Below are 12,500 nucleotides of genomic sequence, written 5' to 3' on the forward strand. Positions count from 1 at the left end.
CAAGATAATCCACAGACCTTGTTATGAGCACTTTCATGGAGGAACTATTTTCTTTTGGCCGAACTACACCCGCTAGCTGCTAGCTAGTTCCTACATGAGACTGCAAAAGAAAATAGTTCCTACATGAAACTGCTCACAACAAAGTCTGTGCATTATCTTGAGTAACCGGGTCATGTTTTCTGGAAAGAGACAATGCTGTTGAGTTTTTCAAATGGATTTTTTCGGTGCTTCGAGCACCGCAAGCTGAGTGCCATCCAGTTCCATTGTATTCAAGAGAAGGCAGACATCTCTGCGGCCGATATCTCCAAAACTCAGGCAACTATCCCAAAAACGATATAGATGGGTAAATAGCACTACAGGTTAGAGGGAAAATATGTATTTTGGATTTTAGGGTGAGCTGTTCCTTTAAGCTACTTACAGACTGACAGAATTAGCAAATGGAGTGAGAGAAAGCAGATGTTGTGCTGCTCGATGGAATATTCATAGGCAGCTTTTAAAGTTACAGGCATGAGAGAGATCGACAGAGAGAGACACAAGAAGGGAGGATGTACTGATGTTTTTCCCTTCTTCCAAATGTAGTGTACATCAGCTTTTTCTAGTCTGTCTTTTAGAGCTTTTAAATTCAACAGGACCAAGCAGCTGCAGTTACGCCGTTTGTTTGATGGGTTCCAGGAACTTCCAGGTCTGGGGAGTTTTCAGGTGCTTGCATAAGTAAAAAAAAAACAAGGCTAGGTCGGAACCTAGCATATGGCCAGCCAGCGTGATAAAGCGTTCACGAGCATCGGCACTCAAATCGGCACACAAATTGGACCGGACAAAGCGAGATATAGGGCCCGCTTTGCGCTGGCCAAAAAGTGCAAGGCTATAGGTTGCGTCAGACGTTTTGTGTCTTAAACATCAAATGTTGAGAAACGTGGCAGTTTCCTGTGTCGCGTCAGAGGCGTGGTCAGAGGTGTGGTCAGAGGCGTGGTCAGAGGCGTGGTCAGAGGTGTGGTCAGAGGCGTGGTCAGAGGTGTGGTCAGAGGTGTGGTCAGAGGTGTGGTCAGAGGCGTGGTCAGAGGTGGGGTCAGAGGCGTGGTCAGAGGTGTGGTCAGAGGCGTGGTCAGAGGTGGGGTCAGAGGCGTGGTCAGAGGTGTGGTCAGAGGCGTCCTCTCTCACGTTGTCTGAAAAATGAGAATCTTGCAAACACAATCACTGTTTCCACTTCCAGAGGATGCTAAGCGGTCTGAACCGGCTTTCTAGCACGTAAAACAAGGACCGAAATCCAATTAAGCATAATATGTCCTCAGGTGCACCGGCATGAGATGGAAATGAAGTGCTGTCTTTGAAGTAGGACTGATAAGAGTATTTTGGCTCCAGAGCACACAGTGTGTCAGGCTTCCTTATTTCATCCGGGAAAGCAAATAGCGGTCAGCAGCCAATGTCCAGCCAGCGATAGACACTGACAGACAGCTCCCAGGAGCTCGTCTAGCCAGCACTAGCCGCCAGAGTCATCCGCTTTATGGCACGCTGCAAAACGCTACGCTATCGTATCGGCTACACCTGGAGGACATTTCGGTGTCAACTCACCGCTTTGATCGTTTCATGGAACAAAGCCCCCCGAGGGATCCTCTTCCATTTCCTTCAGGAGATAACACGGTCCAAAAAGCCTGGAGACACACACACACACACACACACACACACACACACACACACACACACACATGCACACAAACACACAAACACACACACACACACGCACACACACACACACACAGACGTGTGCACTGCGCATGCAGACACAGACGGACGAACAGACGCACGCACAGGCACACACACACACACACACACACACACGTGCACACTCCACACGCACACACACACACACACACACACACACACACACAGCCGCCGAAGTGAAGCAGGAAAACTCTTCCATACGAGTTGGCCTCTGTACCTGATTGAAAATTGGCCAAGGCTAGTTCTGAAGTAGCTAGTGCTTCTGAAGTATCATTATCTGTGCTTGCCTCTGCTTCCCCTGCCTCTCCACGTTACCTTACATAACAGTGGCATCATATCTGTAGGCCAACGCAGTGACCCATGGTTACCCACAAGCCCAGTGGACTCTCCTCTCTCAGGGTTCTGGCATCAGATGAGTGGATTTGTCTTATTCCTTCAGGGAAGAAAGTGCTCACCTCTTTCCAAACTGTGTTCTGCTGTTCTCAGGAACAGTCAACTCACACCGCCCACTGCCCTGTCCGAGCTGCTTCCAACTGCTTTGTCCAACCACAACCCCCACTTGGCTACGTGCACGGCCGGCACGCTAGCTTGTACAGTACGCCGCGAGCGTTCCTGGGCCGGGCGGCTTCTGCGGTCATGTGGAACGCCATTTTGTCCGTTAGGGACGTTGCGTGACAACCGGAGGGGACGAGCGATCAGGGTCGACCAGTGTGTCGCTTTTGTTGTCGGAGGACACCTGGTTGCTTGGGAGACTGCGAGAATGTGATGTAACTGCGCAGTAGTGTGACGGCTGACTCCTTCTACCCACTCAAGGCACTGTGCCACTGTGAGAGAGAGAGAGAGAGAGAGAGAGAGAGAGAGAGAGAGAGAGAGAGGGAGAGAGAGAGAGAGAGAGAGAGAGAGAGGGAGAGAGAGAGAGAGACAGAGAGAGAGAGAGAGAGAGAGAGAGAGAGGGAGAGAGAGGGAGAGAGAGAGGGAGGAGAGAGAGAGAGAGAGAGAGGGAGAGAGAGAGAGAGAGAGAGAGAGAGGGAGAGAGAGAGAGAGACAGAGAGAGAGAGAGAGAGAGAGAGAGAGAGAGGGAGAGAGAGGGAGAGAGAGAGGGAGGAGAGAGAGAGAGAGAGAGAGAGAGAGAGAGAGGGAGTCAGTTTTCGGCCTGGAGTCTTCATCCACACTGGGGATTCACACGGTTCTTTTTGTGTCTCAGAAAAACCAGGTTACCCACTTGCTTGTCACTCGCTGCCGGACTGCTTAAATAAATTCCCCGAGGTGCGCCTAAAAATATCAACCGATCCTCTGAGCAATGCCTCAGCAGCGTTTTGTAAGAGAGCGTCTGCCGTCTGCCGCCTGCCGTCGACGTCTTTGAAATTGCTCGCCATTTTTAAATCGGCCGCTATGGCGGCGTCATTCGTAATGCATGAAGAAAGACACAGTCAAGACAGTTTGACAACACTGTCAAATTCCCCCCAGAACAAAGACGCCTGCCTCGCTGTCGCTGGGGAGTTAGACCTAACTAACAAGCCGCCAGTCAGATCGACTGAAAAGGAGCGTCAGAAGAATTTCATCTGCGAGGATCGTCTTTGAGGTCACAACAGGGCCGGGGCAGAGTCCATGATAGATTTCCTATAAATACTCGTCTGAAATGGAGCTGGCATCAGCAGCAGGAGGCCAGATTGAGAGGGAACACTCAGTGTCTTTCTTTGTTGCATCATTTGGCTTTGCAGAGAGGGGGCCGTCTTTATGTAGGCCTCTGTGACTTTGTAAGAGAGGAGCCAGCTGCTTTGTATTCATAACCACTTAGGGTGCGTTCACACTACCGTTCCCGAGCACACTTGTCCCCAAATTGACCCCAGTTCCGGAACGTTTGGTGAGTGTGAACGTTGCGTTGCGTTGCGTCCACCCCCCCCCCCCCCCCACGGGCGCGCAACGGGGAACCATGGCAGGATCCACTTTAAAAGGTGGTCTGGGGAGCGCGTTGGCGTGCCCGGGCACGGAACACTTGCGAATGTGAAAGCCAACCGTTCCGAACCACATACACAACACACGGGCGAGGATACACTGCGGGCATATAGTTGATGATGACGCAAGTGCACTCTGTTCTGTTTCAGAGCGCGGAAGAAATGTTGTAATGTGAAAGCTGACCAGCGGGGGAGAGGGGAGGGGGGGGTGGTAATCGTGTCTAGGCACGGAACGGAACGGAACGAAAGCAATCGTTCCCAGTGAGAAATTAGGCTAGCACCACATTATTATTATTGTTATGATTATGATTATGATTATGATTATGATTATGATTAAATAAGTGTTGCTTGTGGAGAGCAGGTGATGATAATTCTGCGGGGACCCCTGAATAGCCTTTGCTTTTGGTCTTATCTACACGGCATCACATCTTGTCAAGGGCCAAGAATTCTTACAAGCGCTCTTGTGTTTCCCGAGGGAGGAGAGGGGCCTTGCTGCTGTAGTGCTGCTGAGGGAGGAGAGGGGCTGTGAAGAGCCTTGCTGCTGTAGTGCTGCTGAGGGAGGAGAGGGGCTGTGAAGAGCCTTGCTGCTGTAGTGCTGCTGAGGGAGGAGAGGGGCTGTGAAGAGCCTTGCTGCTGTAGTGCTGCTGAGGGAGGAGGGGGGCTGTGAAGGGCCTTGCTACTGTAGTGCTGCTGAGGGAGGAGAGGGGCTGTGAAGGGCCTTGCTGCTGTAGTGCTGCTGAGGGAGGAGGGGGGCTGTGAAGAGCCTTGCTGCTGTAGTGCTGCTGAGGGAGGAGAGGGGCTGTGAAGGCCCTTGCTGCTGCTGTAGTGCTGCTGAGGGAGGAGAGGGGCTGTGAAGGGCCTTGCTGCTGCTGTAGTGCTGCTGAGGGAGGAGAGGGGCTGTGAAGAGCCTTGCTGCTGCTGTAGTGCTGCTGAGGGAGGAGAGGGGCTGTGAAGGGCCTTGCTGCTGTAGTGCTGCTGAGGGAGGAGAGGGGCTGTGAAGAGCCTTGCTGCTGTAGTGCTGCTGAGGGAGGAGAGGGGCTGTGAAGAGCCTTGCTGCTGCTGTAGTGCTGCTGAGGGAGGAGAGGGGCTGTGAAGAGCCTTGCTGCTGCTGCTGTAGTGCTGCTGAGGGAGGAGAGGGGCTGTGAAGAGCCTTGCTGCTGTAGTGCTGCTGAGGGAGGAGAGGGGCTGTGAAGGGCCTTGCTGCTGCTGTAGTGCTGCTGAGGGAGGAGAGGGCTGTGGAGGGCCTTGCTGCTGCTGTAGTGCTGCTGAGGGAGGAGAGGGGCTGTGAAGAGCCTTGCTGCTGCTGTAGTGCTGCTGAGGGAGGAGAGGGGCTGTGAAGGGCCTTGCTGCTGCTGTTAGTGCTGCTGAGGGAGGAGAGGGGCTGTGAAGGGCCTTGCTGCTGCTGTAGTGCTGCTGAGGGAGGAGAGGGGCTGTGAAGGGCCTTGCTGCTGCTGTAGTGCTGCTGAGGGAGGAGAGGGCTGTGAAGAGCCTTGCTGCTGCTGCTGTAGTGCTGCTGAGGGAGGAGAGGGGCTGTGAAGGGCCTTGCTGCTGCTGAGGGAGGAGAGGGGCTGTGAAGGGCCTTGCTGCTGCTGTAGTGCTGCTGAGGGAGTAGAGGGGCTGTGAAGGGCCTTGCTGCTGCTGTAGTGCTGCTGAGGGAGGAGAGGGGCTGTGAAGAGCCTTGCTGCTGCTGTAGTGCTGCTGAGGGAGTAGAGGGGCTGTGAAGGGCCTTGCTGCTGCTGTAGTGCTGCTGAGGGAGGAGAGGGGCTGTGAAGAGCCTTGCTGCTGCTGTAGTGCTGCTGAGGGAGGAGAGGGGCTGTGAAGAGCCTTGCTGCTGCTGTAGTGCTGCTGAGGGAGGAGAGGGGCTGTGAAGAGCCTTGCTGCTGCTGTAGTGCTGCTGAGGGAGGAGAGGGGCTGTGAAGGGCCTTGCTGCTGCTGTAGTGCTGCTGAGGGAGGAGAGGGGCTGTGAAGGGCCTTGCTGCTGCTGTAGTGCTGCTGAGGGAGGAGAGGGGCTGTGAAGGGCCTTGCTGCTGCTGTAGTGCTGCTGAGGGAGGAGAGGGGCTGTGAAGGGCCTTGCTGCTGCTGTAGTGCTGCTGAGGGAGGAGAGGGGCTGTGAAGGGCCTTGCTGCTGCTGTAGTGCTGCTGAGGGAGGAGAGGGGCTGTGAAGAGCCTTGCTGCTGTAGTGCTGCTGAGGGAGGAGAGGGGCTGTGAAGGGTCTTGCTGCTGCTGTAGTGCTGCTGAGGGAGGAGAGGGGCTGTGAAGAGCCTTGCTGCTGCTGCTGTAGTGCTGCTGAGGGAGGAGAGGGGCTGTGAAGGGCCTTGCTGCTGCTGTAGTGCTGCTGCTTGTGTGGGCTGCTGTCCATGGTGCTGAAAGCCAATAACTGCACACAAAGGAGCGAGACAATGAATGTAAGCTCCCTAGTGTGAATCTATATGATGATAGCGATGAGTCAAGAGGATAGTCTCCATATTCTCCCCATCAACTGCCTTCCATGGAATAGAATGTCTTGCATAACACTCCTCCACAAACAATGTTTTGTTTTGTTTTTTTTCCAGTTCACAGACCTGTACTGTAGCAGGATAGTAGCTATATTGCGAAGCGTGCAGGTTCCAAAGTAGAAGAGGGAGAAGGAGCTGAATTGAGAAGATTAGTACACACACACATGCCTTGTTAAGGGAATCAGACCCCGATCTAAATGTCTTTTTTTTTTACTTACTTAAAGCACTGGCATAGCCAGACTTGGCACATTGGGTGTGCCACAGAAAGACAGGGTGTGCCAGGGGGCGAACCATTTGGCGGCGGCCGCCTTTTCAAGCCAGATTTAGAGGAATGTTAAGAAGATAGGACCATATGACCATAACCATCAATGTTTGCTCCTTTTCGCACTCATTATTAGCAGGTAGAAGCAGTCAATTAAATTGTATGTTTTGGCAACATGTAAAACCCCTTTGCTATCTCAAAAAAGTCTCACCTACTTTTTCCAATGAGTGTTCTAGTCGGGAAAGAACGCAAGTTTGGTTGGCATGCAGGTTCGTCTACTGCAGAGAGATCTGTAGCGTTAAGCTTAATTTATACTTATTAGAAAGTGTCGCTCAGCACATGGTCGCAGATGAAAAAGAAAGTGTCGCTCATGGTGTTGCATTTATACTTCAGTGAACATTCGCCTCTGTTCAACGGTCACGTGACACTCGAACGCTATTAAATGCTGACAGCCAAGAGAAGAGGGGGAATGAATGCACAGTGAAACCACGTCGGAGGCAAGATGTAACGTACTTGACTGCAGCCGCATATAAACGACACACAACTCACCTCCTCTGCTCTGGGAAATGCACAATGTTCTTTGTGATTTTCACGAAGTCATACATCAAGGACAGGCTGATAAAAATAGCGGAGACACGTTCATTCATTTCAATCGAGTGAAAACCAAAACAAGGAAGTCAAACGCATGCCGTCTATATAGCCAATCAGACTTGCGCGATACTATGACGTAGTCAGCGACACTAGACATTTCACCAGGTAGCAGACGCTGCTCGCCGACACTTGAAAGTGTCGACTCAAGTCCTCATTTGTGTCGGCGACCGTTTCAAAAGTGTCGGCAGACGAAGCATAAATTGGGCTTTAGTGTCCTCTGACTGGTGAGGTCATGTGTATGCCTTCGCTCTGTTGTCTCTGCTGCGTGTGGTGTTGGTTTTTTAGCCCTGCCTGTTTTTATTTATTATGTTCTCTATTAGGCACTCGGTCACTTTAGGTTCTGGCTTTTGCACACGGTCTGCTAGTATCTTTTTATATATTTTTTACTGTGTTTTTCTAATTTGTCTACTGTGTGTTTTTATTGACTGTATGTGAGCTGCTGGTACAGGAATTTCCTTCGGGATCAATAAAGTATCTACCTACCTACCTACCTACCTACCTGACTCTGCTGCTGCACAAACCACCAACCAATGTGTTTTTGGCTGCGTCCCCCCGCTGTTATTAACGTCATTGTTTCGGCTGCATCATCTTCATCATCGTCTGTCTCTCCACTGTCCACCACCAATACAGGTGCGGGAACGGGTAGTCTGTCTCTCCACTGTCCACCACCAATACAGGTGCAGGAACGGGTGCACTACAAGCCGCACTTGTTGAGGGGGAGGGAGCGACGAGTCATCTTCTTGCCTTTGTGGAAAAAGCTTAGAAGCTGTTTCATGTCTGCTTGATTTGGCGCTGCGGCTGCATTTGTTTACCGTAGACAGCGTAGCTAGTTTCCCATGATGCTCTGGGGCACAGAGGCATAGCAGGACAGTCGGACACTTACGCATGACAGGCTGTGCAGTGCATGACAGCCGATGTGTTTTGCAGACAGACAAACAAACAAAAAACTTCATTTTTCCCCCTTTCTTTTTGGGTGTGCCGGCTGCCTGTGTGGGTGGCACTGGCACACCCAGGCGCACCCGTAGCTACGCCATAGACTTAAAGTTGGATTGTTTTCACATACCTGTGGTAAACATAGAACATACACTTGTCATGTCGGTGAGATGCAAATTGAGTCGAAGTCTTCTTTCATTGGTTGAAGTGGTGTCTCTGTGAACTGAAGGGCCTTGTAAGTTGTCCATTTGTCCCATTTCACCTCAAGTCTGTTGAATTCTCAATACATGTAAGTCTTTCCATGTGGAATATCTCCTCAATATCACTCCAGCCATTCTGAGTGGGAGGGTCTTCTTTACACCATTTCCTGTTGATTGCCTTGTTAGAGTGCTTTCTCACTGGGAATGATTGCTTTCATTCCGTTCCGCACCCATAATGCTTTCTCTGTATGGGAGAAGATATGACAAGCTAGAACCAGACCAGACCTCATAACCCTTTCTCTGTATGGGAGAAGATATGACAAGCTAGAACCAGACCAGACCTCATAACCCTTTCTCTGTATGGGAGAAGATATGACAAGCTAGAACCAGACCAGACCTCATAACCCTTTCTCTGTATGGGAGAAGATATGACAAGCTAGAACCAGACCAGACCCCATAACCCTTTCTCTGTATGATATGACAAGCTAGAACCAGACCAGACCCCATAACCCTTTCTCTGTATGGGAGAAGATATGACAAGCTAGAACCAGACCAGACCACATAACCCTTTCTCTGTATGGGAGAAGATATGACAAGCTAGAACCAGACCAGACCCCATAACCCTTTCTCTGTATGGGAGAAGATATGACAAGCTAGAACCAGACCAGACCACATAACCCTTTCTCTGTAGTGGGAGAAGATATGACAAGCTAGAACCAGACCAGACCCCATAACCCTTTCTCTGTATGGGAGAAGATATGACAAGCTAGAACCAGACCAGACCACATAACCCTTTCTCTGTAGTGGGAGAAGATATGACAAGCTAGAACCAGACCAGACCCCATAACCCTTTCTCTGTATGGGAGAAGATATGACAAGCTAGAACCAGACCAGACCACATAACCCTTTCTCTGTATGGAAGATATGACAAGCTAGAACCAGACCAGACCCCATAACCCTTTCTCTGTATGGAAGAAGATATGACAAGCTAGAACCAGACCAGACCCCATAACCCTTTCTCTGTATGGGAGAAGATATGACAAGGTAGAACCAGACCAGACCTCATAACCCTTTCTCTGTATGGGAGAAGATATGACAAGCTAGAACCAGACCAGACCTCATAACCCTTTCTCTGTATGGGAGAAGATATGACAAGCTAGAACCAGACCAGACCCCATAACCCTTTCTCTGTATGGGAGAAGATATGACAAGCTAGAACCAGACCAGACCCCATAACCCTTTCTCTGTATGGGAGAAGATATGACAAGCTAGAACCAGACCAGACCTCATAACCCTTTCTCTGTATGGGAGAAGATATGACAAGCTAGAACCAGACCAGACCCCATAACCCTTTCTCTGTATGGGAGAAGATATGACAAGCTAGAACCAGACCAGACCCCATAACCCTTTCTCTGTATGGGAGAAGATATGACAAGCTAGAACCAGACCAGACCCCATAACCCTTTCTCTCTATGGAAGATATGACAAGCTAGAACCAGACCAGACCACATAACCCTTTCTCTCTATGGAAGATATGACAAGCTAGAACCAGACCAGACCACATAACCCTTTCTCTGTAGTGGGAGCCAGAGTACATGGATAAGTGGTGCTTCTTCAATTAGCGATAAGCGTGGCTGTGTTCTGAGTGCGGGCAGAGTGGATCTGTGTGTACACAGTGCACGCCGCGGTGGGAAGTGAACTGGAACATATCGGCTCAATGTCTTAACAAGCCTGTGTTTGTTTCTGTGTCTGTGTGTAATAATTGGTGGTCTTTACACGGCCCGTCTACCTGTCTGTATACACAGGAGGGGAGGAGGTGAAGCGCGGCCTGTCTACCTGTCTGTATACACATGAGGGGAGGAGGTGCAGCGCGGCCCGTCTACCTGTCTGTATACACAGGAGGGGAGGAGGTGCAGCGCGGCCTGTCTACCTGTCTGTATACACATGAGGGGAGGAGGTGCAGCGCGGCCCGTCTACCTGTCTGTATACACAGGAGGGGAGGAGGTGCAGCGCGGCCTGTCTACCTGTCTGTATACACAGGAGGCGAGGAGGTGCAGCGCGGCCTGTCTACCTGTCTGTATACACAGGAGGGGAGGAGGTGCAGCGCGGCCTGTCTACCTGTCTGTATACACAGGAGGGGAGGAGGTGCAGCGCGGCCTGTCTACCTGTCTGTATACACAGGAGGGGAGGAGGTGCAGCGCGGCCTGTCTACCTGTCTGTATACACAGGAGTAGGGCTGCACGATTAATCGTATTTTCATCGTCATCGCGATATGAAAATGCGTGATGAACACATCGCAAAAGTCACGTGTTATTACAAAAAAAAAAAAATGTACAGTGCACCTGAACGCAACATGCAAGATACCGGCTGAATAAGTGTCCAAATGTTCATGTCATTCTGGCCAATACTCCACTTCTGTTATAACATTTCAGTCTGGAAGTGGAATATGGAATATCTTTCAATAATCGTTATGACTAAAAGGCTAAAAGTAATCTCATGTGTAAGAAATGACTGTTCTACATTGAAGTAAAAATGTAAATAATTAACTTGTTGGTTTTGGATTTTTTTTAGCTTCAAGAGTGCATTTTTGTTCGTATGACCCTCAACACAGGCTTTGAGAATCCCGTGCCACTTACTGATACGTATGCTTAAATTAACACACTCATATTGCAAAATGAATTTAGGCCCTCACTGTAATACTTCAGAAGTTGAATTTGAAGTTCAGCATTAATACATTTGTCATTTTTTGTCTTAGATTTACCTTTGTGTGTTATTGCAATATAAAACTACATAATTGAGAATCGATTCTAGATTCTGGAATCAAGAATCATTGGAATCAAGAATCGATTCTGGAATCGGATCATGACCCCAGGAATCGGAATCGGATCGGATCGTGGCTTAGCCGGATCGGAGCACCCCTACCCATTAATATTTTTGTTTATAGCATTTTTTTTATTTATCGCAGGTCATATCGTCATCGCAATATTGAACAGTGTTATTGCACATCGCAGCTTTTCCTCATATCGTGCAGCCCTACACAGGAGGCGAGGAGGCGCAGCGCGGCCCGTCTACCTGTCTGTCTACACAGGAGGCGAGGAGGCGCGGCCCGTTTACCTGTCTGTCTACACAGGAGGCGAGGAGGCGCGGCCCGTTTACCTGTCTGTCTACACAGGAGGCGAGGAGGCGCGGCCCGTTTACCTGTCTGTCTACACAGGAGGCGCGGCCCACAAACCTCTTAGTTGGCTTCCATTCATCTCTTATTCTCTCTCATTCCCTCATTCTTTCCTCCTGTTCCTGCTCTCTCTCCGTTTATGCTGCCAGCTCCACTGTACTGTACTGTAGTTTGTCTTTGTTTTGCACTGTACTGTACTGTAGTTTGTAACTACCAACTCTTCTAACTCCCTTAGGTCCTCTCTCTCGCTCTCTCTCTCTCTCTCTCTCTCTCTCTCTCTCTTTCTCCTGTCACTCTGGCAGCTGGCAGCTGAATATCCCTGTTCTGAGCAAATGGGAACGTGTGTGTGGTGTCCGCTGGTGCATACCTCCTCCTTACATTAACTACTGGGTGTGTGTGGGGGGACATACGCATTTCTGCATTTGAGTTTTTTAATCATGATTATTTTGACTGATATTGATGTCACGATTATTTAACATGATTACTCATTGACTTTGGCAACATCACGCATTTATTGAACTAGATTTTTTTTTTTTTTTTTTAGAAAAACTGAACTAGATTTTTTTTTTTTTTTTTTAAGACCTCGGTGTCCTCAATGGCTTCATTTGGGGTGGTGTGAAAGCGCAAACGAACTCTGTGGCGGAACAAACAAACGAACTCTGGTCCGCTTGAAAACGTGGGTCTCGGTTCGCTTCCAAGTGAACCCTGGTGCGGTTCGTTTGTTGTGTGAAAGCAAACCGGACTAAACACAAGAGCACCAGTGCATCTGATGCACTCATGCAGTGCATCATGAGTAGAAGACGGTAGAAGGGAGCAAAACAAACACTGCGTGTACAGTACCTGCGTGCCGCGTCGTGACGTACGTCATCATAACAACATCACATTTCTCAACAGCTGGCTTGCCTATCTCCTTCGGTACGTAGGCTACTCTCATCTGCAGAATGAAATGTTCAACAGCTTGCTGCCTCATCTGCTGCTCATATTGAGCACATTCTTGTTAAATAATTATTTGATAGTAACACCAAAGTAAAACCAGAAATCCCAATATCGCAGGTGGTGTTGCTCCATGGTTCGTGTTTTGCGGATTCACTTGTGTTGTTCAGTCAGCCCTCA

The sequence above is a fragment of the Poromitra crassiceps genome (assembly GCF_964638095.1).
Source record: "Poromitra crassiceps genome assembly, chromosome: 4".
Taxonomy (NCBI): domain Eukaryota; kingdom Metazoa; phylum Chordata; class Actinopteri; order Beryciformes; family Melamphaidae; genus Poromitra; species Poromitra crassiceps.